Source organism: Sus scrofa, chromosome 11 (genome assembly GCF_054392235.1).
Source record: "Sus scrofa isolate SSC_HxYL_T2T_F1_AM1 chromosome 11, Sscrofa_HxYL_maternal_Yorkshire_Landrace_v2.0, whole genome shotgun sequence".
Classification (NCBI taxonomy): domain Eukaryota; kingdom Metazoa; phylum Chordata; class Mammalia; order Artiodactyla; family Suidae; genus Sus; species Sus scrofa.
In genome coordinates, this window is record NC_139393.1 from 64314478 (window position 1) to 64327700 (window position 13223).

General features: G+C 34.7%; 1 protein-coding gene and 1 long non-coding RNA gene across 11 annotated transcripts in view; one reads left to right on the forward strand and one right to left on the reverse strand.

Annotated features, from left to right (window-relative positions):
• LOC146398660 (uncharacterized) overlaps nt 1-13223 on the forward strand; it is a 519413-nt gene that overhangs the window by 403567 nt on the left and 102623 nt on the right. For all 9 annotated transcript variants that reach the window (XR_014820081.1, XR_014820076.1, XR_014820070.1 and 6 more), the window contains one exon: nt 1691-1745. The gene's annotated coding sequence lies outside the window, so the exon portion shown is untranslated. The remainder of the gene's footprint in view (nt 1-1690; nt 1746-13223) is intronic.
• The window catches only part of LOC146398661 (uncharacterized), a 200129-nt gene that overhangs the window by 75854 nt on the left and 111052 nt on the right, over nt 1-13223 (reverse strand). The window lies entirely within an intron of this gene.

Here is a 13223-nt window from a genome sequence, read left to right on the forward strand (position 1 = left end):
AACAACGCCTTCTACATGGCGGTCAGAGTGAACTATATGTTTTAACCTCCAAAAGTTTGCTATCTCAGTTTATATCAAAGTGCATGTCCTCTCCATATACACAAATCTTTACATTATTAGGTTCCTTGTTTTTTCTTTTACCTTTTTCTTCCAACCCCTTTTCCTAAATTAATTCAGTTGTAGCTCTACCAGTCTAACTGCTAATTTCTAAAAACATATTTGGTCTTTATTCACATGCACTGTCCTCGTTGGCCAATGACACTCTTGTCATCAATAAGCCACACTGATATCTGTGTGGCTTTTTTCATCAGCAATTTTGTCTACATTGAAATGCTATCTTCTCTGTTAAATTTTTTTTGCACTCTATAAAATATAGCTGCCTTGTCATCTGTCTTGATCTTTCTTTAAATTTTTCCTGGTAATATTTATAAATGTAAGACATTTATTGATTTGGTCTTACCCCATCACCTTTCTAAAGTGTCAGATTCTTTGAAAGCAAGAACCATGTCTTACCACAGACAAATTGTCTCAAAATGGGTCTGTCACTTAGAGTATAATGAGTATTATTAAATAGGTAAATGAATACTTGAAGAAGGAGACAGTGTTACTATTCATCAGAATAAACAATCTTTCAATTGTTGGAAAGTGCCCTATCTCTACCTTTTGTATTACCATAGACCAAGTTCATGGCCTCAGAACCTCTCAGATGCACTGTCACAGTCGCCCTCTAACTGGTCTCCCAGTTGTCAAATTTGGCTCATGAAATCCATCTTCACTCTGAATGAATTGATAAATGGATGGATCAAGTACCTGAAGAATGGAACTGCAAAGCTATCACGATGTTAGCCACTTCCAAATTAAATTTTCCCATAGTGATATATTAAATGCAGCTTGATATGTGAGATCTTATATTTTTTTTCTTGGCTTTTCATGATTTGGCTAATATGGCTTCATTTTATGATGTGAGGTCCTCTTTATGTACTAACAAAATGCACTTTCTTGTTTCTATGTTGCTTCATGTAGTTTGTCTTTGCTTCCATTCATATTTGTGCTCCAATTTTCCATTCATCCCTTAGTTCTCGGCTCATATTGCATCTAAGGAATCTTTTACTTCTTCTTCTTCTCTTTTTTTTTTTTTTTTTTTTTTTTCCTTTTTGTCTTTTTGCCATTTCTTGAGCCGCTCCTGGGGCATATGGAGGTTCCCAGGCTAGGGATCGAATCGGAGCTGTAGCTGCTGGCCTACGACAAAGCCACAGCAACGTGGGATCCGAGCTACGTCTGCAACCTACACCACAGCTCATGGCAATGCCGGATCCTCAACCCACTGAGCAAGGCCAGGGATCGAACCCGCAACCTCATGGTTCCTAGTCGGAACTCAAGCCACGACGGGAACTCCCTTCTTATTTTCAAATTACTGAAGTTATATGTATTGAACAACACAACATGCTCATCACTGAGTTGGCTTTTATTCATACAATAAATAATCCTAAGAAAGAATATAGTTTATTATAAAATGTAGGTAGAAATAAGGTCATAAAGTTAGAGTGTAAGACTATAAGCCTAACTCCAGTGCGCCTAATTCCCAAATTACTTTATTCTCTGCAATACACAGAATAGCTCTATGAAATTTCCACTACATTGTAACTTTATAAGACCTAATTTTATTCTTTATTTTATTTTCTATTTGCAGCAACACAGAGTAGCTAAGGATGATTTTAAAATCGGGACTTCAGTATCTCAGAGATGTGAGTAAATATTTATATTACCTCATAAAATCCTTGTTATAAAGACGTAAAGATTGTCCTTAAAAGAAAAACCATGAATTTTTCAGGAAAAAAGAGCAGTGATAAAGAAATGTATGTATAGGATATTAAAGTAACCATCTAAACAAGATAAAGTATAGGGTTTCTTTATAAAATGTTAAAGACATTCTGGCTATTACAAGAAAAAAAAAGATTGTGACATTTGTTTTCAATCCAATCTGTGACTCCATGGCTGTTATTTAGCATGGCTGGGAAATTCCCTTGGAAACAAAATGGCAAATGAAATTTTCATTTTAATATTGCTCAGGAGTAGCCAAAATTAGATTGCTAATTACAGAATCACTAATTAGAAATACAGCCTCTCTATACATAAAACATGTTTTTTAAAGAAAGGCAATGCACATTTGCATTTAGAGATAAGCATTGTGTAGAATATGATCCTAAGTACTATTCTGAAGTTCTCCAAAGCCACATAGAATCATTAGAAAAAAAAAAAAAATTGGGAAGGGATATTTGGCTTAAGCTATTTTGCTATTTAGCAGAAGCATCATACTAGCTCTCGGCATATTGAAAAGTCTTCTCCCTTGGTGGAAATCATTTAAATCCTTGAAAAAAGTACGTTTCAGTTTTGGGGTTTTATAATTAGCTTTGCATTATATACACATTTTCAGTAATCAAATCCTAACTCTTGGTACAGAACATCAATTTGTTTAGAAAGCATTGTTTATAGCAAATATATCCCTTTAGACAATGCATAACTTGAGCAACATACCCAAACAGGCAAGAATAGTCTGTAGGGAAATTTAAAGCTTTTTTGTTCTTAGAACCATGACATTATAATACCATGCTTTGTGCAATACTGATTTATAATTTATGTTATCTGTCTTTTTCTTAAAATTTAATTGAGAGTGAACTCTTGGGATAACGTTTAACTTATTTTAGATGTGTATTAAAATGCTCAGCTCCAGCATGTATAAAGTATTTTGATAATAACTTTACCTCAAGCTATATTAACTATTAATCCTAAATTTATGTTCATGTTCAGAATGCATATTTCACATATATAGTATTTATATAAAATTGCAAAATAAATGAGTAAAAATGAATACCTACATAAGCAACATCCCAAACTACCAACCACAAGAAATTGTTATTTTAATGCCATTTTTAAAGAGACCACTTATTGGAAGACTATAAGAAAAAAATCAACTAAGATTTGAAATATATAAAATATAACTCTAGGAGGAGCTGTATGACTATAAAGTAGAGGATAGGAAGTTACTTTCCTTTCATTATTATTTAATAAGAAAAAAAGTTTATATCTCAAAATAGTTGAAAATAACTTGATTTCCTTATTTTATTTTATCTGTAAAGTCTGATTAAATTACCATCCTTACAACTTGGGGGAACAAAGATGATACAAACAGTATTAAAATACATAGGTTGTTACTAAAGTTATATTGAGTTTTAGTTGTGATTTATATTCAAATTTTAACATACTATAGACAAATTTATTTTATTTTCTACTAGTGGGAAGAAGACCCTGAGGTTAATTAACTGAGGATCTAAATCTTTTGATTTCTTTTCTTGTTTTAATCTTAACTATATTTACTACATTCAAAACTTTCTTTCTCAATCATACATTACGTCAGATAAATATGTGCTCTAACTTTTAATCAAGTGAAGAAACATAGTTATCGAGAGAACACACTTAATAGCATAGTTTATAAAGTTTATGGTTGACAGACATGCTCATCTCTGACATTCTATTACCAATAAGTAGACTGGATCTGCACTTGGCAATTGATTCAAATAGAATAGATGGTGTCCCAACTTTATGCAGAAGGAAAATTTGCATTTTTGTAGGAAAAGGCCATAAAGTCTTTTTTTTTTGAAACATTGTTAAATATAAATCTGCAACTCACTATAATTGCACATGTGTTTTCCTAATTCATTTTAAAAAATGAGACGTGTGTGTATTTTGTTTTTCATAGCTTTTATTAGTTTACTTAAGATCATAGTGATGTGAACTATTTTCTGTTGGCCTCAAAATTATCCTCAATAGCAAGTATTGGGTGAGAATGGACTTCTTCCTCCCATATCTGAGATATGTAAAATCTTGCTCTTGACACTTAACAGGTATAAAATTACAGTAACTGTGATATTATAATATATTCTGTTACGTATTTAATTAAAAAGCACCTGTTTACTAGCTACCAATTTTTAGGTATCTTGGATTCATAGTTTAATTAGGCACATTTTCTATCTCCTTAACTGCCCATGTCTTTTGACAGAAGCACACATACAAGTGAACAGCTAAGCCAGCTCTTATCCAAAGTATTTTGTAAATGTCTGCAGGATTCATAAAACACATGATTAATATGACATTTTAGAAGTTTTGATATATTAACATGAGATTTTTGAATTTTATTACTTGGTCTCTTTCCTTATAAAAATGTATGTGAATTTCTCCTGTTTTGGAGTGATCATTTTCCAACTGGTCTAGCTTTTTAAGGGCCTCAAACTTACTGTAAGAACCTATTATTTTTTGACTACACAGAAATATATAATATGTGATTACTACTTTGCAGATTTAAAGGATTTAAAAATTGAACAATAAAAATACTGAAGAAGGCCCAAAATACATGATAGTCATTCTAAGCTGGTTTATGCAAGAGTAAGAGGATGTTTGAAATATTATGTATTGACTATTCAAAATATGCCATGAACTCTATTAGCTCCTTCATATATTCAATTTTCAAAACAATCTTAGAATATATTACTATTCCCTTTTAGCATGTAATATTATATAACCTGTACAAGATTGTATGGCCAGTAACCTGACTGACTAAGTGGGTCTTGGATATAGGTTCGTGTGACTCCAAATAGTTTTTAATTTTTCTGTAATACTACTGGCCATTTGCAAACATACATTTTTGAAAATGGTAAAATAATTTCACCTAATTCCTTAGAGTTTTGCTATTTCCTCCATTCAACATTTGTGTACTCAGCATCTACAATCTTTAACAAACTGTGCAAAGCACTTAGGGTTCTGCAGTAAACAAGACAGAAATTGTTTCTGCCCTTATAGGTCTCATGAGAAAAGCAGGAACAAAGAATGAACACACAATTATGTGTTTTTAGTGATTGTGTTAAGCAGTATAATAGAGAGGTATGTAGCATCCTGAGTCTCTATAGAACACAGATCAGATTGGTCCATTAAAGAAAGGAATGATTTTCTGATTTAAGAATGATTAAAATGAACCCTAAGTTATAAGAAGGTATAAAAGGGTGACAGGATATTTTAAGTAGATGTAGGCAGAATAACGGCTCCCCAATGATCACCACGACTTACTCTCTGGAGCCTCTAAATATATATTATATTATGTGGAAATATTTGTAGATATGATTAAGTTAAGAATCCTAAATTAAGGAAAATCCTCAAGAAGAAATGATGTGGGTGAGGTAAAATGGGACTAACTCAAACCAATGATAAAAATGTAGTATAAATATTTTATAAATAAAGCTGTATGATATTGACACAGAAAAGACTGCCAGAAAAACACAACAGCCCAGATCCAGAATTAGACTAAACAGTTAGTATATGATAAAGGAGCTATTTCAAATCTATGTGGAAAACAACATTTTCTAATAAAAAAAATGTGGGGACAATAGGTATTAGTCACTTAGAAAAAATGAAATTTGTATTGTACTTCATAAAACACATCATAAAAACGCTAAGTGGGAGTTCCCGTCGTGGCGCAGTGGTTAACGAATCCAACTAGGAACCATGAGGTTGCGGGTTCGATCCCTGCCCTTGCTCAGTGGGTTAACGATCCGGCGTTGCCGTGAGCTGTGGTGTAGGTTGCAGACGTGGCTCGGATCCTGTGTTGCTGTGGCTCTGGTGTAGGCCGGTGGCTACAGCTCCGATTCAACCCCTAGCCTGGGAACCTCCATATGCCGCGGGAGCGGCCCAAGAAATAGCAACAACAACAACAACAACACAAAAAAAAAAAAAAAAAAAAAAAAAAAAAAAAAGACAAAAGACAAAAAAAAAAAACGCTAAGTGATTGGAGATCCAAAGCTTAAAAAGAAATATCAAAATAAACAAGATATGGAAGGAGAAATGAGTGACTTCATTTATATATGAAAAATGAAGAAAGTTTTTTAACTAGGATTCAAAACCTAGTAAAAATTAATGATTGATAAATGCAACTAAAGCATTGTTATAATATATATGTGTATATGCTCCTCACATTTTATGTATATATAATTATGTACATGTTTAATGTATAGGCAATATATCCATCTATCAATAATGCTAAATTAAAGACTGAATATTGACAGAGAAGTTTTAAAATAGTCGTAAATAGAATTACCTACATCTATGATGTGCTGCCGACACCTAATCACATTGTCTTTTTATTATACGTAAAATTTCAAGGAAATTTCAGTACAAAATCTTTTATAGGTACTTTGGACAAAAACGTACGCAGTATGTTTAAAAGAAATCATAAATTAAATTATTTGAGCCCCACTCATTTGTTCCTCATTTATAAATATGGAACAATCATAATCATATGTATATCTTTTTTTTGCTTTCATTCACCTAGATTTATTTATTTTTCTCATTTATTTATATATGTTTTTTTCTCTACTGTACAGGATGGTGACCCAGTTACAGTTAAATGTATACATTCTTTTTTCTCACATTACTTGTTCCATCATAAGTGACTAGACAGAGTTCCCAGTGCTACACAGCAGGATCCCATTGCTAATCCATCTCGAAGGCAATAGTCTGCATCTATTTACCCCAAGCTTCCAGTCCCTCCCACTCCCTCCCCTTCCCCTTTGGCAACCACAAGTCTGTTCTCCAAGTCCATGATTTTCTTTTCTGTGGAGTTTCCCTTGTGCCACATATTATATTCCAGATATAAGTGATATCATATGGTATTTGTCTTTCTCTTTCTGACTTAACTTCATTCAGTATGAGAGTCTCTAGTTCCACCCATGTTGCTGCAAATAGTATTATTTTGTTCTTTATGGCTGAGTAATATTCCATTGTGTATATATACCACTTCTTCCTAATCCAATCATGTGTCGATGGACATTAGGGTTGTTTCCATGTCCTGGCTATTGTGAATAGTGCTTCAATGAACATGTGGGGGCATGTGTCGTTTACAAGGAAAGTTTTGTCTGGATATATGCCCAAGAGTGGGATTGCTGGGTCATATGGTAGTTCTATGCATAGTTTTCTAAGACGCCTCCATACTGTTCTCCATAGTGGTTGTACCAGTTTACACTACCACCAGCAGTGCAGGAGGGTTCCCTTTTCTCCACATCCCCTCCAGCATTTGTTATTTGTGGACTTATTAATGACGGCCATTCTGACTGGTGTGAGGTGGTATTTCATGGTAGTTTTGATTTGCATTTCTCTAATAATCAGGGATGTTGAGCATTTCCTCATGTGCTTTTTGGCCATCTGCATTATCTTCCTTGGAGAAATGTCTTTTCAGGTTCTTTGCCCATTTTTCAATTGAGTTGTTGGCTTTTTTGCTGTTGAGTTGTAGAAGTTGCTTGTATATTTTAGAGATTAGGCCCTTGTCAGTTGCATCATTTGAACTATTTTCTCACAGTCTGTAAGTTGTCTTTTTGGTTTCCTTTGCTGTGCAAAACTTGTCAATTTGAGTAGGTCCCATGGGTTTATTTTTTCTTTTATTTCAGTTGCTTTGGGAGACTGACCTGAGAAAATATTTGTAAGGTTGATGTCAGAGAATGTTTTGCCTATGTTCTCTTCCAGGAGTTTGATGGTGTCTTGTCTTATATTTAAGTCTTTCAGCCATTTTGAGTTTATTTTAGTGCATGGTGTGAGGGTATGTTCTAGTTTCAATGATTTGCATTCAGCTGTCCAGGTTTCCCATCAATTCTTGCTGAATAGACTTTTTCCCATTTTATATTCTTGCCTCCTTTGTCAAAGATTAATTGACCAAAGGTCTCTGGGTTTATTTCTGAATTCTCTATTCTGTTCTATTGGTCTGTATGTCTGTTTTGGTACCAGTACCACACTGTCTTGATGACTGTGGCTTTGTAATATTTCCTGAAGTCTGGGAGAGAGATGCCTCCTGCTTGGTTTTTGTTCTTCAGAATTGCTTTGGCAATTCTGGGTCTTTTGTGGTGTGTGTATCTTGATAGCTATGGAAATTAAGCATGATTTGTTTCTTGTTTTTCTCAGAAACGTATTCTTTTTAGACTTGACCCTATTTCCTACACATCTCCCTGACATTTGATGGCCCATCCTCAAACATTCTGGGAAGAAGATTGATAAAAAGAGTCTCTCTTTCTTTGATTTTCTATATATGAGTTGCAAAGTTTAAATCTATCAACGGAAACACTGACTGCCATTCAGATGTGAGAAATGGGTAAAACTAGAATGAAAAAAAGGGAATTAACAATGAAGAGAATAGAATAGGAAAGAGAGTTGTTGGTTCACAAACTGGCCCCTGTACATAGAGGGTAAGAACAGATCTAAGAAAGAGGCAGACCCCACCCACTGGTAGGTAGCATGTTTAATAAACAAAGGAACTTGTATACATGGCTTGTTTTGGTCCAGTGAAAGTAGCTCTCCCTGGCTACACATCAGAATCTTAAAATTTATGTAGAGATCTTAACTGGGTTCAGTCACATATGCAGGCCAGATGATCTCAAGAACACATGACTCAAGGCTGCTTCCTTCCAGCTATGGGAACTAGGCACTGAATGTAGCTTCCAAGGACAAGATATAAGGATACTCCAATTGCCCAGGTACAGATTCCAGATCAGCCTATATCCATGTCCTCTCCTAGACCTCCTCCCCTCCTTCCAAAAAGAGTGCACACACAAGAAAGAGCAGGAATGATTGAGCAAGCTCATGCTTTTAAGCTGTTGTCTGCATTTTTTCCACAACCACATTTTTCCCTACTGTGTGGCTGAACCATACTGACTCCATTTTGTCAGCCCCATCTTAGGTCCATAGTCCTACCCTCTCCCCTTTCTGCATGACTGAGCTTTAGCCTACTCACAAGGAATGCACTGAAGCCAGAAAAGGTCCCTATCAACTTTTATCCTTGCCTTCATCTGATATAAAAGCTGTAAGAGTGACTTCTGCTGGCACAGATGGTTAATGGTTATGAGATCCCTGGCAGAGAGGAAAAACTGGTTCCCATTGGTGCAGACATGCTTCTTCCTAGTGGTTAGGTTCTATTTTTAGCTTTGGTCCCTTTAAATTCCCCTGGACCCCTTTCTATGATGTTACATGCAGCTGCAAATGCCTCTGGATCATTTTCTGCCTGAGCCTACCTGTATGTAAGTTACCCACAATAAACTTCACAATTGAACTTTATGGAGTGCTTGCTTTGTTTTTTGGTCTCAAAGTTCTTTCTTTCAAAGGATATTATTCAATATCTCTACCTCCCAATAGTCCACTGAGTTCCAAATGTCAGCTGAGGACCTTTATAATAAATTCCCTAAATACTTAAGCTAGCATAGGTTAATAAGTCTGCCATGTACAATCACAAATACCCTTACTTATTCAGTTATTGTAGAGATCAAATAAAAGCACCTCATAAACTATAAAGCCCTATATAAATATATGGTATTATTATCACAATGACATAATACTTCCCTCATGTTGACTCAGTACTTATGAATGTCTTTTTCACCTTTATTCAGAGATTTTTAATGACTAATAAAATTCAATTACTAGTGAAAAGACACAATGATATTACTCAGTGAATTTTCAGATCCAGGGGAAAAAGTTCAGCTATGAATGGATTTGAAGGCTGAGAATCTCATTATAGCACTTTATGAATAAAAGTGAGATTTAAACGTTTTTGTTTTATCACAATGATTACAAAGCTTTGAAAGAGCTGCATATACTCTTTATGACTATGCATAAACCAAAACTGTTTTAAATAAATTATCACACATTAATTTTAAAATATCATGCTAAGAAAAAGGAACATATTGAACCCAGTAATGGACAATAAGGAAGATTTTGCAAACTTGGAGAATACACTGGTACTATAGAGGATTTTGGAAAGCTAACTTATTTAACAACAGCTTTACAAGCCAGTAATACTTGATATATTTTCATATGTTAATTTTTCTGTTACTGTAGCAGAAATAAAAAACAAAACATTTACATTCAAAATATGCATACCATTCTTGACTTTTTGGTTTCCATAATGCAAACAGATTTTATCATAAGCCTTAAAAATTCTGTCCTGCTAGTTTTTCTCCTTTACATCCAATTCCTGCTTCTCTTTCAAGGATTAATACCCTATTCTTTCTTCTTACAAGCTCTAATTCCCCCAACTAACCCCCCTAAAATAAAAAGAAAAACAAATGACCCTACATGTTCTATTTCTCTTCTTTTTTTACAGTTTACCTTCAATTTCTTTCCTACTCAATAAATTTTATTACATTTATAGTTGTACAATGATCATCACAACCAAATTTTATAGCATTTCTATCCCAAACTCACAGTGCATCCCCCCACCCCCCATATTTCTCTTAAAAAATATTCAAACTGACATAAAAAAAAAGTAGGCCAGGAGTTCCCATTGTGGCTCAGTAGGTTACGGACCTGATGTTGTTTCTATGAGGATATATGTTTGATCCCTGGCCTTTAGCATTGGCTCAAGCTGTCTTGTAAGTCATACATGCAGCTCAGATCTGGGGTTGCTATGGCTGAGACACAGGCCTTAGCTGCAACTCCAATTCAACCACTAGCTAGGAAATTTCCATAGGCTGCAGGGGTGGCCACAAAAAAGAAAAAAAAAATAAATAAGTAGACCACACACATTTGTAGAGTGTGATTTCTATTTTAATTCCTTGTATTTTATTTGAGGGAGTACATGAATATGGTAATGTGTATTTGTTGTTTCTAGTTCAAAACATACTATCTCCCACTTCTCCCAATGTTATCCATTTATGATAATAAAGTTCTTATTTAAAGAGATTCTGAACCTATTCTACTTTAATAGATCATTTTGGAAATAGCAGGCTCTTTTTGTAAACAATCTGCAACAATACCATGGTAATTCATTAAATCAAATCCATTTAATTTCTTTTCTGCATATTATATGACTACAAAATACTTCAGGAGACATGTTGAAAAGTAAAAAAAATCAGATTGATCTCTACTGTATTCAAAAGGTGGGGCATGATGAAGCAACCATATTCTGGGATTCCCCAATTACAGAGAATATAAATGCCCTCTTTTCTTCAAAAAAAAAAAAAAAAAAAAGTTTGAGTGGAATTTCACTCAACTACTAATGAGAATGAAGGGACCACCGTGACTAACTAACATTTATTGAGTGCTTATTATATACGATAGGTACCAATATATTCTGGATATTGTTTTAAAGAGTAGCTTTCCAAATCTTTTCATTACCTTGGAGTTCTGGTGAGCTCATTCCAGTTTGATTGTTGAGATGATTTCTCTCATACTTTTATATGTCTTTGTCACTCAGTCTCCAAAATATGAATAACAAAAAATAAGAATAATTATCTAGATCAAGGCTTAAAAGTTCACAGTTTTTTCTGGTTCTTTCCTTTGTATATAGTTCCCACATTCCCTGATCTTCAAAAAAAAAAAAGGCTTTTTTCAGAACAATGAGTAGCTTTTCTCCAAGTTTTTTATTCCACACTTTCCTCTTTAGACCATCCCTAAGATGATTTTATTACAATGTAAGTTTTCCTTTTATGTTTAATGTTTAATATTCCCTTTCAAAAGCTTAATTAATGGTTTCCTATTTCAAGTTCTAGTTCTAAAGTCTTTTCATCTTGAGTCTCACTGTTTTTTCTTTAGTTCTTAAAGCCAGAGTGGCTTTTTTTTTTTCATCTTTATTCTTGATTTTTGCTGAAATCTGTTTGAGTATAAGGTAAAGTTCAGCAGAGAATCATTAAACTTTGATGGAATTTGCGTAATGTTTGTAGGTGAAAAAGAGAAATTATATCTATTTTAGAGTCAAACCAAGGAAGTATATAGAGTTGGAACATATGAAAGATAAAAACAGAGAAATTGCAAAATCATAATTGAACAAGTATGGGTTTGAGATACATTTTGGATTGATAATTGGAACTTAATCCTTGTGTGGGAATACCCTAGTATAAAAGGTGGAAACTGGGAGTTCCTGTCGTGGCTCAATGGTTAACCAACCCAACTGGTATCCATGAGGACAGGGGTTCAATCCCTGGCCTTGCTCAGTGGGTTAAGGATCCAGTGTTACTGTGAGCTGCTGGGTAGACCACAGACGTGGCTCAGATCCTACATTGCTGTGGCTGTGGTGTAGGCCAGCAGCTGTAGCTCTGATTGGACCCCTAGCCTGGAAACTTCCATATGCTGAGGGTGTGGCCCTAAAAAGACAAAAGACAAAAAAAAAAAGGTGGAAACTGGCAAACTTTCTTAAAGTGTGAATTGCAGTCATAGTCACAGACAGAATTAATTATATAATTTCTGGGACCCGGCACAAAATGAAAAGAAAGGACTCCTTATTTTAAAATTATTAATAAATTAAGATGTCACTATCAGAGCTTTGAACTAAGTGCAAGCCCTTCTAAACAGGGGATCATGTGTGACTACATAAGAGCATTCCCCTGAGGCTGGCAGGAGACTAGTAATCACTGTCATTCCGATATGCCTATGGGATCTCTGACCTTTGTTCCCAGTACTGTGGTTGGAAATGTATCATTGCATTCTCAGTGAGCTCATATGTCCAATGGGGTCCTCTTGGCAATGACTGAGTATGTCAGAGTCACCAATCTGGCTTGTTTCCTGGGAGATATGTTGCATTGCTAACTGTTGACTTTGGCTTAAGTACTCAACATTGTCCTTGCCATTAACTTTCTTAGTACTGTACTTCTGTCAAAGATTTTTTTCCCCTATCTAATGTTTTTTACTTCCCCCTTTCCACCACAGGATTCAGACCTTCATTATGGTCTGAGGGCTTTCCTGATCTTCTCCATTTCTTTTCCATTCTATCTAACCCCCAAAACCTCTTCTATGTATAATTCCTCATTGGTGTCTGCTTCTTAGAAACCCAGAATAAAATAAATGGTGCCAGTAGTGATCTGTATTCTGAGACCACTTAATTATCACCTAATGGGCAAACATAATGATATCCAGAGTAGTGTGAGTGTGTATGTGGCACTTCAGTTGCTAAAGAATTCACTATAGGTGCCCTGGGAAATTGCTGCAGATGTAGGAAATGCCCTTGCAGATGTATTTTAAAAGTGTGAAAGGTAGCATGAGTGGCTAGTTACTGCGGACACTCCCTAGAGGTATAATGAGTAAGTTAAGACCATTAGTAGTAAATTAAAAACAATGTTTGAAAGTCAACATGCTTATTTTTTAGATTATAAATAAGTCCTTTCAGTGAAAAGATGAACATAGTTGAGCAGAATACAGGACATCTAGCA